General features: G+C 39.9%; 1 long non-coding RNA gene across 3 annotated transcripts in view; it reads left to right on the top strand.

Annotated features, from left to right (window-relative positions):
- The window catches only part of LOC141996011 (uncharacterized), a 467,623-nt gene extending 450,670 nt beyond the window's left edge, over positions 1-16,953 (top strand). For 2 of the 3 annotated variants that reach the window (XR_012641459.1, XR_012641460.1), the window contains 3 exons: positions 1,794-1,966; positions 2,082-2,125; positions 15,184-16,953. This is a non-coding gene — a long non-coding RNA (uncharacterized LOC141996011). The remainder of the gene's footprint in view (positions 1-1,793; positions 1,967-2,081; positions 2,126-15,183) is intronic. The other variant, XR_012641461.1, reaches the window with a different exon arrangement.
- The last annotated feature ends 4,045 nt before the right edge of the window (positions 16,954-20,998 follow it).

Genomic DNA, 20,998 nt, shown 5'->3' with positions numbered 1-20,998 from the left:
TTAACAACACCCACTTGAGCTCTGCTCTCAAGATTTATTATAATACCATTAAACCCCTAGGGGTCATTACAATCTTGCCTTTCATTTGGTCCGTACATAAATAATTGATCATCATAAGGATCGAAAACTGTGGAAATGAAGACAACTTAACACAGATATTCTTTATGACATCAATTACAGGGGAAATCATTTGATGTGAACAGAGAATATTTCAAATGGTACAATGATGATAGCTACTAAAATTACTTTGTAGGCTAAATGAAATGTGTACACTGATTGGTTCTGTTGCCCATTTACGGAGAAAGTGTATTATGGTTCAAGGGAAAAGATGCTAATTATCTGAACATACATAGGGTGTGATTCACCACCCACCTTACTGCAGTTTTACACCTATATGACTTCCATTCAAGTCACCAGCCGAAAATTGGCATGATGAAGTGGTGAATCAGGCCCATAGTTTGTAAGTAATTTACTGCTGTCAGTTGCAGTACGGAAGGAGGAAATGTTTTGGAGTGCTTGTTGCTGACAGTTAAGCCCCTGGAGTGTGCATGCTATTGTCAGCAGTGGAATGTACTATGCCAGCAGTGTCACAGGGTTAAAGTTTGAGAGTAGCGGTTACAACAGTAGCTGAAAACATTTATGACATTAAAACCTGGGGACAGGCTGAAATACTGTAAACAGTATCCCTGAACCTGTTGAAAGGATGTCAGAGTTCAAATATTTTTGTATGAGGCAATTTATGTAGTGTTGACTGCTGAATTTATACATATGGGGATAAGCACCAGGCAGCTGGTTTGGTTGGAGGGGACATTTTCTCTCATTGTTATTAGTTGTGGTGTTTATATGTGGCATCATTCCATTTTCCCAACTGGCACAGGGATAGGTAGTTTGGAGGGTATTCAAACAGTACTGAGAATGATATTAAAAATCTATGTGAATGGTAAGTATAGGGGTTCACTGTATTCCAGTAAGGCAGAACAATGACTGGATGCGTGTCTTCTGTTATTTCTTTAATTATAAGGGACGTACTGAATATATAGAGTGATAACGTTGTTTTATTTGATAAGTCATTGGGAAGGGTGTTATGCCAAGTGAATATTGGATTTTGAATGTGAGTAAGCGAGTGAAAGGGAATGTGTTTCAGTGAGCAGTGCTGAGTGAAAAGTTGCTGGTCCGTATCTTATGGCATGTATGTTACAGTCTGGCTATATAGAAAGCACGTTCTAGAGGCATGTGACCTCCACTGAAAATATTTTGCCTGGTCGTCCTGAAGAGTTCAGCGCCAGGAAATTTAGAAATTGTGCTGTGGAGAAAAGTGAAACAGTACATTTGAATTCATGTCATCCTGAAATCAACACGACCACACGCTGAGCAAGTAATCACACATGAGTGAAGGTGTCAAGGTCTTGAATTTTGACTGAATTATCATATTAGGATGATATTAATCCTGAAACTATTGACGGATCATATTATTATTTATTTGTATTGTGGTTGTGCTTAGAGGCCACTGTTGTATGTGTCATTTTGTGTAACAATAATAATACTTAACAATGAATTGGTTACAAGCAGCACCATGAGTGGAGAGATTTTTCCATACAATGACTGAACACAATAATGTAAGGAAGCTCTCTGAACACTTTTTGGGTGAGGCAGTGCATGTAGTGGAGAGGTCTGCTGAGGACGTAGCTGGCTTTGAAGAAATAGGTTGTGGCTTGATATCATTTTTATACAGTTGTTTTTCTGGTATTCTTTTCATTTGATAAAGTAATATTTTCCCTCCTCTCTGTCCCCAGCAGGCTGCTAACTTGAAGCAAGACTTCCGCATGTCTGCTCTTTCCTGGGCAAGGGTGTGCAGCCCCATCACATCCCCCAACTAAGTTTCCATATATGTGTCAGTTATAGATAAGGAGGGGATTCAAAGACACCAATGAGAGGGGCGAGGCCATTGTCCACCACCACATCATGGGTAGGTACAATGTTGAGGCTTCATTTGTTAATTTTGCACTGTGTTACACACTCAGAAACTGCACAAAATCTTTTTTTTACAGTCTGACCCTAACTGGCTGTCTTTTTCCTTTCAGATCAGAGGAATGGAGATCGTAATCCAGCAGCAGCCTGAGGAACAGTAGTGTATATTTTTATCCTTTCTGGTGTATTTGCATGAAATCTTGTACCCTAATGAGGCTCTTGGATTGATTTCCCTTTTAAGACCTTGTGGGAAATGGTTATAGCGAGCATTTCATTTTTTGTATAAAGATTTTTTATTTTGTGGTAATTCTATGTTTGGTCTCTCCCCCCCCAACCCCCGGTCCCCCGACACTTGCATGGCAGCAAGAAGGCTGGGCAGCAGGAGAATCACAAGCAGCAGCAAGGACAGTGCCTCAGGGGAACAGAGAGAGTATGGTTCATGGAGAGGCAGATTGGGCAGTATGAGGGATTGCACAGTAAAGCCCAACCCCATTTGGACTGAGGTTCAGGAAGAAAAATAGCAGGCAGGAAAGGCAGAAGATAGAGGAAGTAGGAGGCCAAGCAATAATTAAAATGGCTGATTCCCTTTAGTAGCAGCCATTTTAAACCCCACTTATTCATACATTATTAGGGAACAGATATGTACAAATAGCAATCTGGCTAAATTACCAGATTTCTGTACAAATCAATTGCAAGTTTGGGAAAATCCCAAGTGTAATGGAATATGGATGTGGGGTAAGGAGGTTGGGTGCTTATGAGGTAGGGTTCATTTCCAAGGGGTTAGAATTGTTCTAGGACGTTTATGGAAATCTCAGGGTGTAGTACAATCTCTTGTTGCTTTATACTGTTGTTTACTTTCTGTGTTTCATAATTTGAGGCATACTCATGTATGAAGAACAGATGTGCAGATGGTAGTTTTTGACTAGCATGCACAGGGGAACAAGTATAGTTTAGGAATGATTTTAAAACCAGATTTCTTAGAAAGGTATGTTAAAGTAGTACCATAAGTGGTTATCTTTCTGAAAACAGACATACCTGTGAGACGTCTCTAAATCTCCATGGGAGGAACAAGCCATGCCAACTGGAAAACACTGAGAGGAAACAGTGTCTAAGAGGTTACTCCAAGTTCTATTCCCATTGCAGACAGATGTAATTTGCATGCCTGTTATTCTGGAAACTTTTCAAAGTTGTTTTTCCACTGCAAATAGCAGCAAAGTGCTCTGGGGACGGGGGAAACAAGTATTACATCTTTAAAGCTGGCTGTCCCCTACCATTAATGGCTCTTCCAACTAAAGGGACGAAATTAAGGTTGAGGACGCCACAGTATGTTCAATGTACGTAGGTAGCAGTAGACATTCATATTCTACACACACACACACACACACACACAAAGAAATATGAGAGAAGGGGGCAGGGTTTGGTATATGTGAACACTAGGACAATCTGCATCTGGCAGCCGAATGCTAAGCACTGATGGAATGATTCACATAAGGAGCATATTTTCCAATGATTCACATAAGGAGCATATTTTAATTATAACAGTACGTTAGCACATTTCTATCCCTAGGTCTGCAAGCACTTTACAAATGGCAAGTAAGCATTATTAGCCTGATACCTGTTTTGGGGTTTTCTGTGGAGGAGGGGGAATCACATTGCCTGGTGCTACAGGCTCAGCTGATCTGACCCTGGCTGTGTGGCCTGCTGCCACTCCTTTCAGTCTTCTGGAGCTGACTGGCCTGTGTTCCCCATTCTATCATTATGTGGCTAGCTGATTCTGCTGTCCCACTTCCAGTTTTCTGGTGCTTACAAGCCACTCTGAGTGATGGAATCTTCTGGGGGGAGGATGAGATGCCCATACCCACTCTGCATTCTTCTGTGGATGGACAGTTTGAAGTCTCCAACCTTGGAAGAGATGAGGGAGGTGGGAAAGGGTTCTCAGATAGTTCTGCATTTAGAATGCAGTGGTGGCCCTTCCAGATAGGCAGGGTAGACTTTGAGTAATAAAAATATGGTCAAAACTGGAAAAGGTTATACTGTACTTGATTCAAAGCATGATAAACAAAGTCACCTAGTCACTTTCATACATCACCAGATCGAGTGCAAGAAATGGAAAGCAGAAAATGCCATCTGGCAGATTTGGTGAGGAAAAAATGGAAAACAGGCTGATTGGCCAACCCGTCCCGCACTCAATCCCACAGGGAGTAGGCATGCATGGGGTAGAGAGAAAAGAAAGCAGTAGGTCATTCAGCCACTCTCAAAAGACCTGGAGGGGAGCAGCAGGCATCTTGGTTGGGCCTAAAGTAAGAAACTAGAGATGAAAGGGTTTCCCCTAGAAGACAAGCAGTCAGGAAAGAAGGACATGGAGGGTGGTTGGTGACTTCCCCTCCCTCCTCTGAAAGTGATAAGCTGGTGGGGGTGAACATTTCATAACCTCTAATACCATTTGATTTGAGTTTGAGTACTGAACAAAGGTTCAGGAGATTCTTGTTTTAGCCAAAGCAATTAATCAGTCTCTCTATATTACTGCTTCATTCTGTTCCTTACAGTATAACCACAATCACATTCCCCTTTGAGAAAATAAATCTATCTTAAGGGGAGGAAAACCAAAACAAATGTGTCATTTGATTTACTACATTGGGAATACGTTAATTGTCAGGTGATAGCAGTGGCTGTAGCTACATCAGAAGTTGCTCTTTCACGGTTCCTATTGGGGCACCCATTTCTGCTAAATGAGGGTGGGGGTAAAACGAGTGTCTGTAGAACCACAGATTTTTAAAAAAGCAAATGATGACTATCTTTCATTTCTCTTTGAACTTCTTACATAGTTTTCTGTATGAACAGTTATTGAATTGTCATGATTTATATAAAATGGTAAGAGCTGAAACTATTAACCAGTTTTTAGAAAAACTCTTTGATCCAGATTTTTAATGACAAATCAGGTAACATGTGAAGTCACAAGGGTGACAGCAGCCATTACTTCACCAGAAAGTGACAATGCAGTTAAGCGCTTGCTGGCATTTTTATAAGTAAACATACACTCTGAAACATATAGCTCATACGTAAAAAACCCACCAGGTGGAATTCAGCCTCTGCCATGAATAGTTTTAATCCAATACAAGAGGGGCACAAGAACAGCTGTATGTCAGAAGCAGTAACTTCCTAATGCATGGCACCCCTAGAATTGTCTGTGCTTCAGCCTAAGCTTGGGCTTTCCTCCCTTGACTTTAATGGGATTAGTGATAGGTTTAAAGTTGGGTACATGCTGAAGTACCATGCCAAATCACATCCTTAATGTTGTTCACCTAGTGTCCTGTCCTGCAAGGTACTGAGTGCCCTGGATATCAACGGGACTAGAGAGTGCCTAGCACTTTGCAGAACTTGGCCCTTACAGGCTCCTGACTGCAGGCTGAATGTGCCAGGTAGGAGTCCGGTTATCCAGGAGCACCTGTGCTTAGGATAGCAACATTAGTTACAGTGAGAAACCAGTGAAATTTGTGACCAAAGGAAGTCCAAAACTTTAAGTTACAATTGTTTAAAAACAAAATTGCATTGGCCTGCAGCCTTTGGTTCAGCCAAAACTTCCTTGAATTTCAGTGGGACATTCGCCCGCATGAGGAACACAAAATTAGGTCCTCTAAAGAGAAACTTCAAATACATCCATAAATGTTCGTTTTAACAGAGTTTTGTAAGTGTCTTTATAGTACAACTCCTTTATATTTTTGTTAATTATTTAGAAGCTCAAAAACTGCTGAATGCATTTTTTAAAATTATCCATCAGTTGAATTTTTTTCTTACTGTTTGAAGTGTACTTTATCCCTGTGTGTGTACTTTATCCCTATGTGTGTAAGAGAGCGACCATGTGTCTGTTTTTGTTGTAAAGTCCTGTTTTGCCCCAAATTTGTTGGGTGACGTTGATCAAGACAAAGAACTCCTCAGTGTCCTCATATGTAAAATAGGGATAATGAAAATCATCTCCTTACAGTGGTGTTTTGAGAACCTTCGACGGAATGCACTACATGTGTACAGGATATTATTGCTCTGCTAACACTCCTTAGTATACTTGAGAGAACTGAAGGGAATACACCCAACTGATTGATTGTTATGGACCTGTTATGGATCAGCTCACTTATCTTGTGCTTGCATTGTAAATATTTAACAAGAAGAATTTCCCTTCCCTGCATAGAAGTGCTTCACTGTATTAATATATTTTAAGAAAAGCAATGACATACAGCAACTACGCTCCCACCATACCCAGTCTGAACCCTGGAGTTGTTCTACTGCATCTTTAAAAGCTTCTGAAGACACAGCAACATAACATGAAGGCCAACTGCTGCATGTTGGGAGAGATGATCGGTCGCTTACTTTTCTGAAGTTAATTCAACAATGTGTTCATAAGTCCAGAGTGAGTTCTTAGACCTATTGGGCTAATGGGAGTTGTTCTCTGCTTAAGGCCTGAAGGCCCAGATTGTTCAGACCTCCACTGAAGGATGAATCCAAAGTTCTCTCAAGGAAGAAAGTTTGAATTTTAAGAAGCACTCAGTGTTGGCCCAACTCTTCTCCCATTAAAGTCAATGGGAAAAAGCTCTGCTTGACTTCAATGGGAGCAAAATTAGGCCTACACTGAGTGGTTTTGAAAAATCCCACGCCAAACCAGTGCTGCGAGTTCTTGAACTGGTTTTTGTTTCCACAGCTGAATTCAGGTGAATTATGTTAATCCTACAACAAAAAGAAAGTACTTTTCAAAGCAAATGCAGTATATACTTTTATCAAGAGCTCTTGTATTCAACTTCTGTCTCCGAAATGGATGTTTTCTCCCTTTTGGGGAGGCTGTAGTAGCCTCTGAAGTAATGGGCTTGTGTACATAAAAATACCTAGTGTGTTTAAAGGTAACAATTTAAAGGCAGTAGCCTTGGGCCATCAGGATGATTTAGTAGCTTGGTTGTCTTCGGACCAACAAGATATTTATTGTAGGATTTTTTCTTGAAATCAGCTTCCTGGGGCCTACAGGTGCTAATTAAATCCTCTAGTATTTATAAAGGAAAGGACTTCAGTCTCCAAAACTGCCAGTCAAAATACTAAAGCCTTTCACAGGCCATAAATTTACTTACAAATAGAAACCATCATTGGGGCAGTTGTAAAACTCTCCCTGAGGACTGTCTGTTCTGCAGCACCAACAAATCAGCAAAAGGGATGGTTGTGATATTATGGTCAATGTCTTTGTGGTAAGAATTTCCATTCAGCCAATAAAGAAACTTGTGCTGATGATATAGAGCAGCTACTATCACCTTTCATCAATACTGAGGAGAAAGGAAATGCCGGATACTCCAGATGGGAATCTGCTACATGTACAGTAAGAGATCTGTGTGCATTTCCTGTGATTGTTAATGAAGGACAGAGGGGGGTGTTACTGATCTTTTTGAAGTATTATTTGTGCTAATGGCCACACCCTAGTGATTGCTATTTATGTTACTGTAGTTTACAGTAGTCCATTAATTTTTTCAGTAAACCTTACTGAGACGTGCCTGCTGTTACACGTTCTGCTGCATTGAGGATTAGGAGTTACAGAGTAAATTTCCTCCTGTTTTTCTGCAAAAGTCCCAGCATATTCATCAACACTCATACAGTCTTTCCCAACAGATTTCTGCTTATTTATTAACAAATAAATAAATAAATGGGAATCTTTGCCATCAGCAGTTCAATCTGTTGGGCCTCGAGGCCTCTTTTTCCATCACTTGTGGTGTGGGATGTCTTGAGATTGTGACCACTTCCTTAGATATCTATCTTGTTTTGAGATAGTCGCTTATGATTCATTTAAGTTTCTCTTTGTAAATCATTCCTTCCCACATAAACTTCAGAGGAGAGATCACTTGTGTATTGGATGAATGGTCATGTCTATTGGTAACAGTATGAAATAACAGAGTACAGTTACGGAATCAGGCCATTTGGCTGGAGAGTAAAGAAAGACAACATAGTGTACAGGCGGTAAAAGCTGTGCAGCAATAAGGCAAGGGATTCATATTGTTACCTCGTAATTATTTAATGCAACATTGAGTCAAAATATCCCTGTACTGGTTTTATGATTGAAGAAGAGGTTAATTCTGTGGTTATTAATGTCATGAGCCTGATGTGTGAGCTAATTGCTTCCGCTGGCTCGCCAGGATATCCAGTGGTAGTTTATCTACTCCATGTTTATAGGAGATGTGGGTGGCCGTGTTGCTACATGAGGGTTGGAGGTGGGGCAAAGGCAGGTTCTGAATCTAACCCCAACCTTCTGGACTGACAGCATTGCAGAGGAAGCATACAGCTCCCCAGTGAGAAAACAGTGTATTATGTCATTTACTAGTTACCTGCACTGGCTAACACAAGCAGCAGCATTACAGGCTCTGGGTGAGTCAGGGCCACACAGCGGGGAGTTGGGTTGGCCAAAGGGGTAGTTTGCCTCAGGACCCCATTTGAGAGGGATCCCAAAATGACAGATGGGTGGCCAGGCCAAATTTGAGCCGCATTGTGACTTGGAGCATGGATTTACATTACACCAGGCCTGAGGAGACTCACCAGGCTGAGAGCCCAGAGCTAGGATCAGGGATGCCACTCCCACCATGGTATAACTTCCCCCATCCCTGCAGGGAGGGCAGTGACCCCATAGGCCTGGGCTCTCTCTGACACCCACCCTGTCCCCTATTCTTGAACGCTTTCATTTCCATGGTAATTTTTGGAAGGGTGAGGGCCTCAATTCCAGATTTTGCCCCAGGCCCCCAAAACCTCTGAATAGCCCTGGGGGGAATTGCATTCAATTCTCCTCTGCTGAAGAGAGGGTCACCACTGCAAGAGGCCACTGAAAGGGGAAAGGTAGGTTTTTTTTTTTAAAGTGTGGGGGAAATACTGATGGAGGGGAGAGTATTTTGTTTCCCAGTATGGAAAGGAGGATTATTGAGGGGTTGAGAGTCTGTTCTGAGGCAGGAGAAATCTGAAGACAAAAGAAGACGCGAGTGTGTAAGAGCAGAAGACCTTATTGTCAATGACAGGGGACACTGTCTGAGGGAGAAAGGGACAGTTTTCATTTGGAATAAAAAATGTATCCATGGTTTCTCCATTGCTGATGTTGGGTGTTTTCATTTAGAAAAAAATATTTCACTGCCAACACTAAAAGCAGGACAAGAAATCTTTGAAGCAGATTAAAAGCAGTTAACGTGTTTCAATTTGAGAGTCACAACTGAACAGATAAAATTCTCCAGGCTGTGATCCAAAACCAAAACACAACTGCCGGTAATTTGGTAAATGATGCTGGATTTTTTCCCATCATCTGTAAGACACTTCCTGTGTGTCTTTTAAGCTCTTGTCTGGAATGTTAAGTGAGCAAACACAAAACAACAAGGAGTATTACTGCACTGTATGTCTGGCATTTGCTTGCTGATATTTTAAGCTTTTTATTAGGTACAATCTGACAATGCTGCTTGCACTGTTCTATTGTATGTATCAAATAAGGAGACAACTTTGGCAAGTATGGCTTGCTGCCTCCTCAATTTCTAGTAGAAGTCATGTTACATTGTAAGCTTGAAGAATCCTTGTCCAGGTCTCTGATGGGGTGCACAAATCTCATTCTAAGTCAAGACAGGAAGGGTTTGATAGTCCATCCTGATAATGGAATTAAATTGTCCTCACCCTGTAATGCCTGGCAGAAGTGTAAAGCTTAGAAGGAGGGTAGTCTGTGGTTAGTAATCAGAAGGCAACTGGAGATAATGGGTTCAAAGAGCTGGCTGCCTTGATAGACAGTGGATCTGTCTCATAAGTCTGGAGGCAATTGGATCCCAGAGGCTTGAGACATGCTACCAGCAAGAGAAGGAGTTTTCCTGTGTGAAAACAAACAGACCACCCATATCCCAGCCTTCTTAGGGCCCTCTTAAAATGTGGTGGCTCTAGCCCTTTGTTTGTAGTGCAATTTGGGAAAGCTTGACTGTCCACCAAACTTGACCTATCCAGAGGACAAAAAAAGTTGACCAGTGGGATTGTGGAATCCCTTTGATGGACTCCCAGAGCATGAGTCCAGTGAGGCTGTGTCTACACTGCAAAACAATAGAGCTTGAACCCTGGGGCCCAGCTTGACACAGTTCAGACTTACAGAAAGGCTCCAGCAGTGGGGAGGCAGAGGGATATTACACTGCTAAAAATAGCACTGTAAATTTAAATTACTTTTAAAATAGATAACATTGATAAATACTTTAATAGCATGTTAGCAAGGACTTTGTAGCTCCTCTGACATGAAGGAATTCCAAAGAAACATCAGAAGTTCTTCTCATCTTACACTCTATGTGTCAATATTAGCCTATCGCCAGCTCCACTGAGATTTGGGAACTGTACAGTACTAAACAGTGGGGATATGCTGTATTCTGTAATGTGTCTGAAGAAAAGCACTGAAGAAATGTGTTTCATTAGCAGCTGAATGTTGACATTTCACAAATGCCCCTATAATAAATGTAAATGTAATTATAGAGAGCTGCCACAGTATGCTTTGTAAACTAAGGATCATTTTCATTTTGGTGTGCGCAGAGTTCTTGTATTACTTAAGGAAACTGATTAATGCTGTCAGGAGCAACTCTTATGTTACCAGCACATGGGCTTATTGAAGTCAATGGCAAAACTCTCATTGACTTCAGTGGTGAAGGGTCATGTGTCATGTGCACAAGTGCACAAGAGCACTGAGTCAATTGTTTGAGGATTATAATCTAAAACTTTAGGGGAGAATTTGAATGAAAATTATGTAGAATGGGTTTTAGTACAATGTCGGCAAAGACCTTTAAGAGCAGACAGAGAAACAAATCATATCCTTAAGGGAAAGCTACAATACAACATACATTCTAAGACTATTTCTAACAGCCAAATGCACAAATAGAAAGATCTGCTACTACAGATGGACCTGAACCAAAGCTCCAGATCTAAACATCTCTAAAGTATAGAAGAATCTAGATCTGGATCTGAACTTTGAGTTGGACCTATCTAGAGCTACTTGGAAATTTTTTGACAAAATATATTCCCGACTCCTTTAACATTTTGTAAATGAAAAGTTCAATTTTTCTGTTTGAAATGGCTTTCCTTTAGAAACGTAATTTATAGTAAAACAACTAAATTTAAAAGGCTGAAATCTAAACAAAATATTTCAAAATTATCAAAACAAAATATGCTGATTAATCCAAGCCATTTGTTTGTTTTAATTGGTTTGTGAAAATTTCACTTTTCATCATAGTTTGGGACAGGAATTTTTTTTTTAAATGTCAAAAATTTTCCTGGGACTGGTAAACTGTTTCCTGCCCAGCGTTAGACCCTACTCCATTATATCCTGGGAACATCAAACAGCGTGACTGCCTGACATGACAATGTGCAGGCTTTCAATGTTTTTAACTGTTCTGTAATATTTTTAGAGAGACACCAAATTTGAATTTACAGACATTGAGTAATGTTAAAAAAAAACCCTATTTTCTGATAGGCAGACCTTTAAATAGCATGTCCTGACCTTTTAAAAATGGGTTTTCTCTTCCTCCTGATGTTTACAAAGGCGTGTTGGGTGAATCTGATAGCAATACTACCAACTGTGCTTAAGCCTACCCCTTCTCTCAGCTCATATCTACCTAATGCCTTTTAAGTTTCAGCTTTGCTGCTACTCTTGCTGGTGAACAATCTTGCAGTGCCTGGGGAAGAGTGTTCATGAGAGCAGTATTAACTAGTGTCTGAGACAGGAAATGCAACTGACTATTGACAAACAGGGAAAATGATTGTGTGTTCTGGAATGCACAGAGTCAACAAACTGAAAAAATAATGTTGTCTAATCTCCTTCAGTTACATTAATTAGCAACACCAACAGGTACAACATTTTCAGCTAGAAATTTGATTTTCAAGTTAACAATATCCTTTTAAAATGTACTAATTATATAGGGCAATGCCTTTTGCTCTGTTAGCTTCCTAGTTGCTAACAGCTTCTGCTGGTAAAACTGCTGACCTGCAAACTACTGGCTGAGACAGAATCACATAACCTAAAATTGTAGAGCCCCAGCATAGAGTAAATCTGATATTTGAGGGGCGCATGTTTAGGGCTAGTGTTCTATAAAAGTCCAGAGAAAAATAATCCTATATTAGCGACATCTGAATATGTTGACAACAGTTGAAATTATTCTGCAAGCAATTTGGGTCTTTCAACATGTTTGTATAGGGTCTAGTGTGGTTTGCTCTAGGGGCACCATAATAATATAAATAAACAACAATAATAATTCTATTACAAGTGCACATTTCTTGATTCTTCTTCTTTATTATGTGCTGTCAAAAATACTGTAGGAAACAATATTCTTTGGCGGGGGGGAGGGAAGGAAGTAAATGGTGTCAAATTACAAGTATATGAATATGGTTCTTATACATCCTCAGAGATGCTAGCAACGTCCTAAATAAACATCCTGCAAAACTCATTTATTCAAGACCTCTGCTGCAACTATAGCTGAAGCTTTGCTGCTGACCAAGAGACACATGTGGCTTAGAGTTCATCCCAAGAAGTCTCAGCAGAGGGGAACTGAAGCTACAGCACACTTTAGGCAAAAGGACATATTGGAAGATATCATAAAACACACTAGACTGGGATCTTTAGTTGAAAGGAGAAACTATTATTCTTTGGGTTGAAAAGTGACCTGTGGCTTTAGGCATTATTAATTTTTGATAAATGATCTATCCTTCCCTTTCCCCTTCCCCAATTTGAGGGGCAATTCTTTTCCACCATAAACCTCAATGCTAGACAATACATTTAGTAATTAGTTTATAGCAAGGTATCTTTCATAGCCTCATATTAGAAAGAAAGTATACTGGAGAGTTTTTAAAAATGGCTTCAATTTATTTTATTGGTTGACACAGTGAGATAACTTTATACGTCTTCAGTCTCTGGAAAAGGCTTGCAGCTTACTCCCCTCATTAAATATATTTATATGTTAATAATACATTGATTTAAGATCTTTATTTCCCCTGTTTTATGATGTGGTTGTGGTTTTTTTTAATAGAATATGTATCAGTATGACTTTTGGCATGTTATGAAGGCTACTTTGCTAAAGCACGTTAACTGCTTTGGTCAAGAGCCACGTTAGCTGCTCCATCAATTACACTTTTAAATGCTTGTCACATTAAAAAGCAGCAGCCCTGGGCCATTGAGGATTTTTTCCCCTTCTTTTTAGGCAAAGATTTTTGAGTCCTCTTACTGCTTTTGATCTTCTTCTCCCTCTAGAAATGTGCTTTTTCTTTTATATAGTGGAAAGTTCTTTGTCTAAAGAGAAGCTTTATTACTTATAAAACTCATTGTGAAATCAAAATACTTGAGGTATTTTATTGTAATTTGTATTACTGTAAAATGTTATATTTACCAATTGTTATAGCAGAGTGGGACAGCAGATGAAATACTGCCATTATTCCCTATAGGGAAATACTATGGTATCTTACCACACAACTCCATGGTATCTATTAGCAAGTGTTAACTTTTCCATGGTGACCATTGCATACAGTCACACAGAGCAGGCTAAACTATTTTCCCTAAATACATTTCTTGTTGTGCAGAAGCTTTTCTGCTTCTAAGAGACAGGTAAGGAAGATTCTAAAACAAAATCTCAACTGGCCTTCAAAATCCATGGGTATTTAAAAAACACTACCTTTGTGTTCAGTAGGCCAGGGATTATTGCAATGGATACATTGGATCACAACTGGTATTAAATGAACTATTATGAAATCAGCATCTTTGTCATAGGATAAGGGAGATGAACCAAAAACATGAGAAGGAAAAGAGAAGGACACACATATGAAGGGGGAAAAAAAGTGAACAGTCCTATGCTTTCCAATGTTTCCTACTAGCTAATCTCAAATAACACAGCTGGCAGACATATGAAAGTTTTTATAGTGTATATTTAGGTTTTTCTATGAATTGCACAATAAATACATACATTTGACATCATAGCCAGCTATGTATTTTGCAAGGACGCCTCCTGACACAGTGGCTGATTATGCTAAAGCAGCTTTCCCTGAAGAAAGCAGTCCATCTGGGAATGATATTACAGTGTGGTCAAATCACCAATTTTAGTGCTAAAATGTTGTGCCCTTCCAGACACAGTACAGGGAATGACAGCCAGGAACCTAGAGGAGAAGTAAAATCTCTTACCCACTGTCTAGTTGTTGGGTACCCCTAAGATATATAAAGGGAACCAGATACTCTTTAGGGTTACCAGCAGCAACCCGAATTAATAGCAAACTGCTCTTCTTCTCAGTTAGGTTACCACTCAATGAAAGAGCTCAGCATCTCCTTTTCTACATGTCTCTAATGTTCAGTGCTTAATTTGTAATGAAAGAGGTGCTGGGGCTCGAGCAATTTTTTTACTTTCATAACTGACACAGCAAGCCCAGAGGTGCCGGGGCTATGAACTGCCAAGCCCAGAGGTGCTGAGGGTCAGCCCTGGCACAAATTAAGTGTTACAAATGCTAATGTTACAGTACTGTGTAGCTGTTTGAGCCTCTGTGTAATGTTATTTGGCTTACACGTATTTTATTATATTTGGCTGTTGGTGATAGTTAGATTAAAATTATTTCCAGATTATAATAAAGGCTACCCTAAACTTAATGAGTGCTGTTAGATCATTGACCATATTAAACCAAAATTTTTAAAAGGCCATATATCAAACTGTGAGGAAGCCATTAAAAAACCTGCAGCATTACTGGCTTAAAGCAACTACTGAACCTTGGGAAGAGATTTGTGCCATGTTTCTTATGACACTGTAAAATCACCAAGGATATAAACCAGTCATTGGCACTCTCTCAAAAAACACATCATTGTAACCCATTATAACAGCACCACTGCGACGTGCGCACATAATATTTATAAAAGCGAGGCTATGAAACCAGCCGACAGCTGTGATGTATCATTTTATAAAAGAGAATATACATGACAAAATGTTTCAAAATGAACACTAAAAAAATATACTGCCAATGTTAAAACAATTCAGCTGTTCCTGCATGTCAGCATCAGCTGGGGCTTCCCCAGAATATGCTTGTGGATGACCTTTTTAAAGACATATATCATATATTCATGTATTGACTATGTTTTCAGACAATCTTCTATATCTGTGCGGAATGCTGTGTACTGTATATGGTTATTATAACACTATGTAATACTCTGTTGGGTTTTCAACTGTCTTGTTTTTCTTATAGAAACCAGACACTTCAGTGGCACATCAGCCTGATTTCTCCCCACAAGAGACAACAGACTACTGGCCTCAGCAGTATGGATGCTTTATGTGGGCTCATAGGGAAGACACACCTGGGACCCAAAAGGGCACTTTTCCCCTGCTTCCCCGGTTATATAGCTGTGCCCTTGTGAGACCCAGGGAGATGCAGCATGGCCTACACTGTGCTTCCTGACTGTGTCACAGCTGATTGATTCATCCATGCTCAGGGGAGGGCTTATAAACTTTGTCCCTTCATGGGGCTTCCAGTGGCACCATGGGGTTTGCTGCTGTCAGCTTTTCCTCCACCAGGGTCAACATAGGACCAGATTTCTGGGCCTTCTGGAAGCATTGACCAATACTTTAATGGGAGCAGAGAGGAGGGAATTTCCCCTCCTTGCTGAATTGGCCATGGTGGCGAGTGTTTTTTCACCTTACTCTCAGTGTCATGGGGTCCCCAGGACTCCAGGAGGTTGTGTTAATATTCTTCTGTTGGTTGCAAACATGCATGTGGCCATTGTGGATAAAGGGGTCCATCAATCCTGGCTAAACCTGAGCATAGGACCAAGAATAGGAGAGGGTATCCCCTGCAGAAGATGCGGTCAGGATGATCTCCAGTGATGGGTAGAGCAAGGAATTCTCTCTCCCCTATGTAACTTGTATCGTCACATGAGAGAAGGGGAGCAAGGGATTCAGAACTGGTGTTGGAACATTTTTTTAATTCGCGGGGGAGGAGGGCGATTCAAGAGGTCCCAAGATGAAACAGCTGGTTTTGTTCAGCACAAAGGGTGCAAGTATAAAATGACTTTTTTTCACTCATTAAACTTTCTGGATTCATCAGCATTTGCACGAATGCTCAGATTTGACCCCAGGGGTATCAGCAAGCCAAATTTGAATTACTCATATGCAAATATATTTCTGAATCAGACATTTTATTATTTGACCCATTCTATACAAGGTAGCTGTCTCTTCTTAGCAATAAAATGACTTTTGCAGAAGGCCTGACCCATCTTAGCCTCTAATTCTTGAGTAATGAGCATTTTCTGAAAGACTGTCTAAAGGACTGGTGCATAAAAGACTGGTGCTAGTATGCCCTAGGCTTAACATGCTGTACCAACTGGCAGTTAAAATGGGATAAAATCTGCTAAAGTTTTAGGTTCGTAAACATGCCTCAAAGTAGCCCATATTCGTCATTTGTATATGGTTGTGATATTTCATTCAAAGCATGCCTTGTAAGATACCATATGATCTGCTGAAACTCATTGTTATGTCAATATATTTGTATCATCATTGTATATGGAATTATGATATTATGCTATATGGTTATTATTGAAGTATGTTGGGTGGCCAGGAGACACCCACAGCTAGCTCTTCAGGGGCAACAAAGGAGGTGACCCTCACCCAAACAGGCATTTAGTGACAATCACGAGCCATTAACCAGCAGGGAACTGTAAACAAGAGATTTACAATTCTGTAAGAGATAGGTGTGCAAGCACCACACAATGAGGATTTTTTCAACGCTGTGACTCACCCAGGCCCACCAGGACATGTCTAGGCCAGTATCTTTCCTGGGACATGAATTGAAAATATAAAATAAGGAACAGTGGTATTATGAGATGACCTCTCCTCCTCCTCCACTTACTCTGAAGGCAACAAGAACGCTGGGAAGACAAAAACTTTGAACTGGGGAGATTGGTCTCAGGCTGAGAAGGGAATTCAGCCTGTCTATTCAAAACTGTAACCTGCTGCAACATTCAGGGGGGGAGGGGCGGGGTGAGAAAAGCTGTTTAAATTCTAAACTTTATCAGACTAAGATTTGAATCAGACTGTGATTTTACTTTTATTTCTTTTGTAATCATCTTTATCTTATATCCCTACCACTTACAATCACTTAAAATTTATCTTTCTGTAGTTAATAAACTTATTTTAATGTTTTATCCTTACCGGTGAGTTTGTCTAAACTGCTTGGGGAATCTGCTCAGATCACAAAGGCTGGTGCATGTCCACTATTCTTTGTGGAAGTGGCAAACAAATTAATGAGCTTGCATTGTTCAAGAGAAGCTTTTGAGCAATGTAAGATGGTACATTTGTGGGGTACAAAACTGGGGGGATTTCTTGGTGTCTCCCAAAGTACAGTTCATGAGTGGCTTCGAGAGCATTCGTGTAATTTAGCTGGCTATGTCCCTGCATGTTGTTGACTGAGTGATCACAGCATCCGGAGAGGTATGCTGCTTGTCACTAGCAAAACATCATGAGAGACAGCCCAGGCTGGAGAGTTAAGGGGGCACAGCGATCCCACAGTTCCGGGATCCCATCACACACACATTTTCAAAAACAACTTACAATATCAGTGGTGAGTGTAAAATTGCATGTTAATTTATTTGTATCCTGTGATTGCACGCGTTTAGAAGGCTAATTTACAGATTCCACCTGTAAACTTTAAGTGCAAATAATTGTGCCCACATGTGCAAGTACAACATTACATCTGCAATATTAGAGCCCAGGCTGAGGCCTGCTCAGAATTAGGGCTGGACTATTTATTTTTTATGGGGCCATCTCTGAAATAACTGTTGGTCACAATCTAGATCTAGGACAAAGATCCAGGCTTCCTGCTATTAGTAATAAGACATTATGAACGAATGCATCTGACTGGAATTCATCAAAAGAATAAGTAAAAATTAGTACACATTTGGTAACAATTTGATTCCAAGTTTAGCTTTTTTTCAGTAAGGATTAATGATCAATACTGGAAGATGTAATCTAACTTCAACCTGAATAACAGAAAATCTGCTCTTTACATTTAAATTTATAAAGTTAAAGCTGGATTTAGAAAGTGGCAATTAGTTTTTTAACAAGACATAGGAAAACACCTTCATTTTCCTCTGACCAAAATTATACTTGCTTAACACTTTATTTTAATAGGTGTACAAAAGTCAGCTGGAAGTTTAGGTACAAGATTTGCTGTAGGTAGGAATAATCTATAAAACAACAAATAAGATGTAAAGAATCCTGAATGTATTTGTCAGGCATATTATAAATAAAATCCAGAGATCACCCTGGTTCTGGGTCAAAATTGTACAACAGCCAATAAGATTTCACGGTCAATCTATTTTTTAACCCTGATTCAACCACAAATTTGAACCCTGAGTCTCATGCTAATCTGTATAAAGCCACCACTTTCTATGCTCCTTTTCAGAATTGGTCTCAGTGAAGTAGTTGAAAAGTTTTTTTTTTAAACTATAACTGTCTGTTGTCAGATACTCCCGGGTATGAATCTCTGCTCTAAGTGCCTGTATGATAGTTGTGTTTAGTGTGGGGGGAGGGGCTGAATATTGTTTAGTCTGAGTATTGACAAACATTTAAAAGATGGCCTTAATGCTAACGAAGAAGGGAAATAAACACTTTATTGTCAAAGGGTTCAAGTCTCAGCTGCCAGAACATACACAATCATCCAGGAATCACAAGTCTCCTAGAAAGCGTCTCCACAACCTAATATCCATTAAAACTTGGTGACTGCCAGAAATGGAGCTTTGATGTTCCGGTTCAGACTCAAGGGGAAGTTGTCTTTAAATTTCAAAATGCACAACACAGATAGCATGGGCAGAGATGTGTCGCTTTTTGAGGCTCACATTCTTCAGGTCAACTTGCTTTATTGACTTCAACCGGAGCCTCACTGAAAGCAAGAAGCATGTGGACTAACAAAAAGGAAGTTGGATGCTGTTCTTGGCCTCTGTCTACCCTCTTCGCTTAGGGTTTTTTGGTTTGTTTGTTTTTTAATTTCTACAATAATTTATAATATTTATTCTTAAAACAATATACTTTCTCAAATGGCAGATTATGTTTCCATAACCTCTTCTGCATTAAGTGCAGAATATATAAAGAAGCATTTTCCAGCTGGGTGAGAGTTCTCTGTCTCAGGATAAATTCTAATAAATGCCTACAATTTATAATTGATACTTTCAGGATAGTCTCAAAGAATTTCAAGCAATCTAGAATTCAACAGCAATCAACAGAATCAAGACAAAGTGAAATGATTACAGCGGAACATACTGAAAAGTGAGATTTAAATTGATGTTGCATATTATTCATTTTGACAACCACAAACTCATATTAAAGATAGCAAAGACTGAGGAGACAGCAACTAGATGGGGTAATACTAATTTATTACTAACAGAAAAACAAATCTGAATTTGAATGGATGCAAATACTGCTCTGTGAGAATTATAAAATACATTGCAGTTCTCCAGCACCTTTGATCAAGAGAGGCCCCAAAATGCTATTCATACTTTATATACAATGGTAACCCCAATACCTACCACTGAAATACAGCTGCCCCTGGGTGGAAATACAGTAGACTTTTCACAACAGCAACTCTACACAATAATGATTAGAAGGCAAAGTGAGAAACATCTTAAACTGAAACTGCACTGGTGCAGAAACATGTTTTATTACTTGGGATTAGAGGGACTGGATTTCAGAAAAATCTAGAATAAACTCCTGACCACACTACACATTTACTGTGTGATGTTAGCCAAGTCACTTAATTTACCTGTTCCTCAGTTTTCCCCTCTATAGAATGGGAATAATACTTTCTCACCCAATTTGTTGTGAGGTTTAATTCATTAATATATAAAAGGCTAGGAGATCCTTGGCTGCAAGGTGAGGCACAAATTCATAGTATTAGAACTCAGAGCCTTTGTTTAGTTTCTTCCTAAATCCAGCACCTCCAGTAAAAACAAAAAACATGTCCACTTTCATCTTATGTGGGCAATGATCCAGTACTAACACAGTGGGCAGAGTGCATCTCCTGAGTCAGCAGCAGTACCACTCACTAAAATGCCTGGTTTTTGTTTTTACGATCACCTATCCAATTACTGATCAGGCAGAACCCTGCTTATCTTATGAGAGCTGAAAAGATCAAAGCAGAAGGTACTATGGCTGCAGGCCCTTTCTCTTTTAGACGAGGCTAAATTCCCTTTTTAAAATTAACTACCTACATCTGGACTGAATGGGAACTTATCTTTGAATCTTCTCCAAACAAAGAAGAAGAAGAATCAACTGTTCCCATTTTTAGTGAGAGGAAGAAACGTAATGGTAGTAGGAATTCATTCTAATATCACCCCTGCCATACCTGAAAGCAAAACAGTTGTTACTACAAAGGGCCTGGTGCAAATAGATAGTGCCAGCTTTCAGGGTTCATCTAAACTGACCTTCAGATTATCAGAGTGGTCAGCCATGGCCAACCCCAAAACATTTCCTGGGGTTTACTTACAAAAATCAAGGAGCTACAAGAGACTTGCTGAACTTCACCCATTCAGATCCATCCATCCTGTTCCTCCTTCCTTTTACAGTCTATTTAATGTGTTACAAGCGCTTTGGGACAAATACCTTGTCATCTTGTGCTGATTGTAATGTGAGCACTGCACAAATAATACACTCACTTAGAATCAGAGATGTCATTTTCTGTTAGGCCACCTGATTCTAATCCCAGGTATATCAGTTACCAAGTGGTATCCGGTGGTAATGGTTAAAGAGGGATTGTAGTCAGGCAGTTCCAGCCTAGTGTAGTTGCCCTTCAGTGTTTGGGGAAGGTTGAGGGAAGTGATCCCTGACAATACTCTCTGTAAAAGGCTTTGGAATTGTTCAGTGTGACAGTCACTGTTGTAAATGTAAATGACTACATAATTTGGGGACATCTAACCAGAGGTACTGTAAGAATGGTGTTCTGCAATCCTTAGGCCTTACCTACTATCACAGTTGTTCAACTCAGGGGGGCAATCCAAATGAATGAAGGGTTGTGG

The sequence above is a fragment of the Natator depressus genome, chromosome 11 (genome assembly GCF_965152275.1).
Source record: "Natator depressus isolate rNatDep1 chromosome 11, rNatDep2.hap1, whole genome shotgun sequence".
NCBI lineage: Eukaryota > Metazoa > Chordata > Testudines > Cheloniidae > Natator > Natator depressus.
Note: the sequence above shows the minus strand (reverse complement) of the source record. Positions and strands in the feature narration are given on the sequence as shown.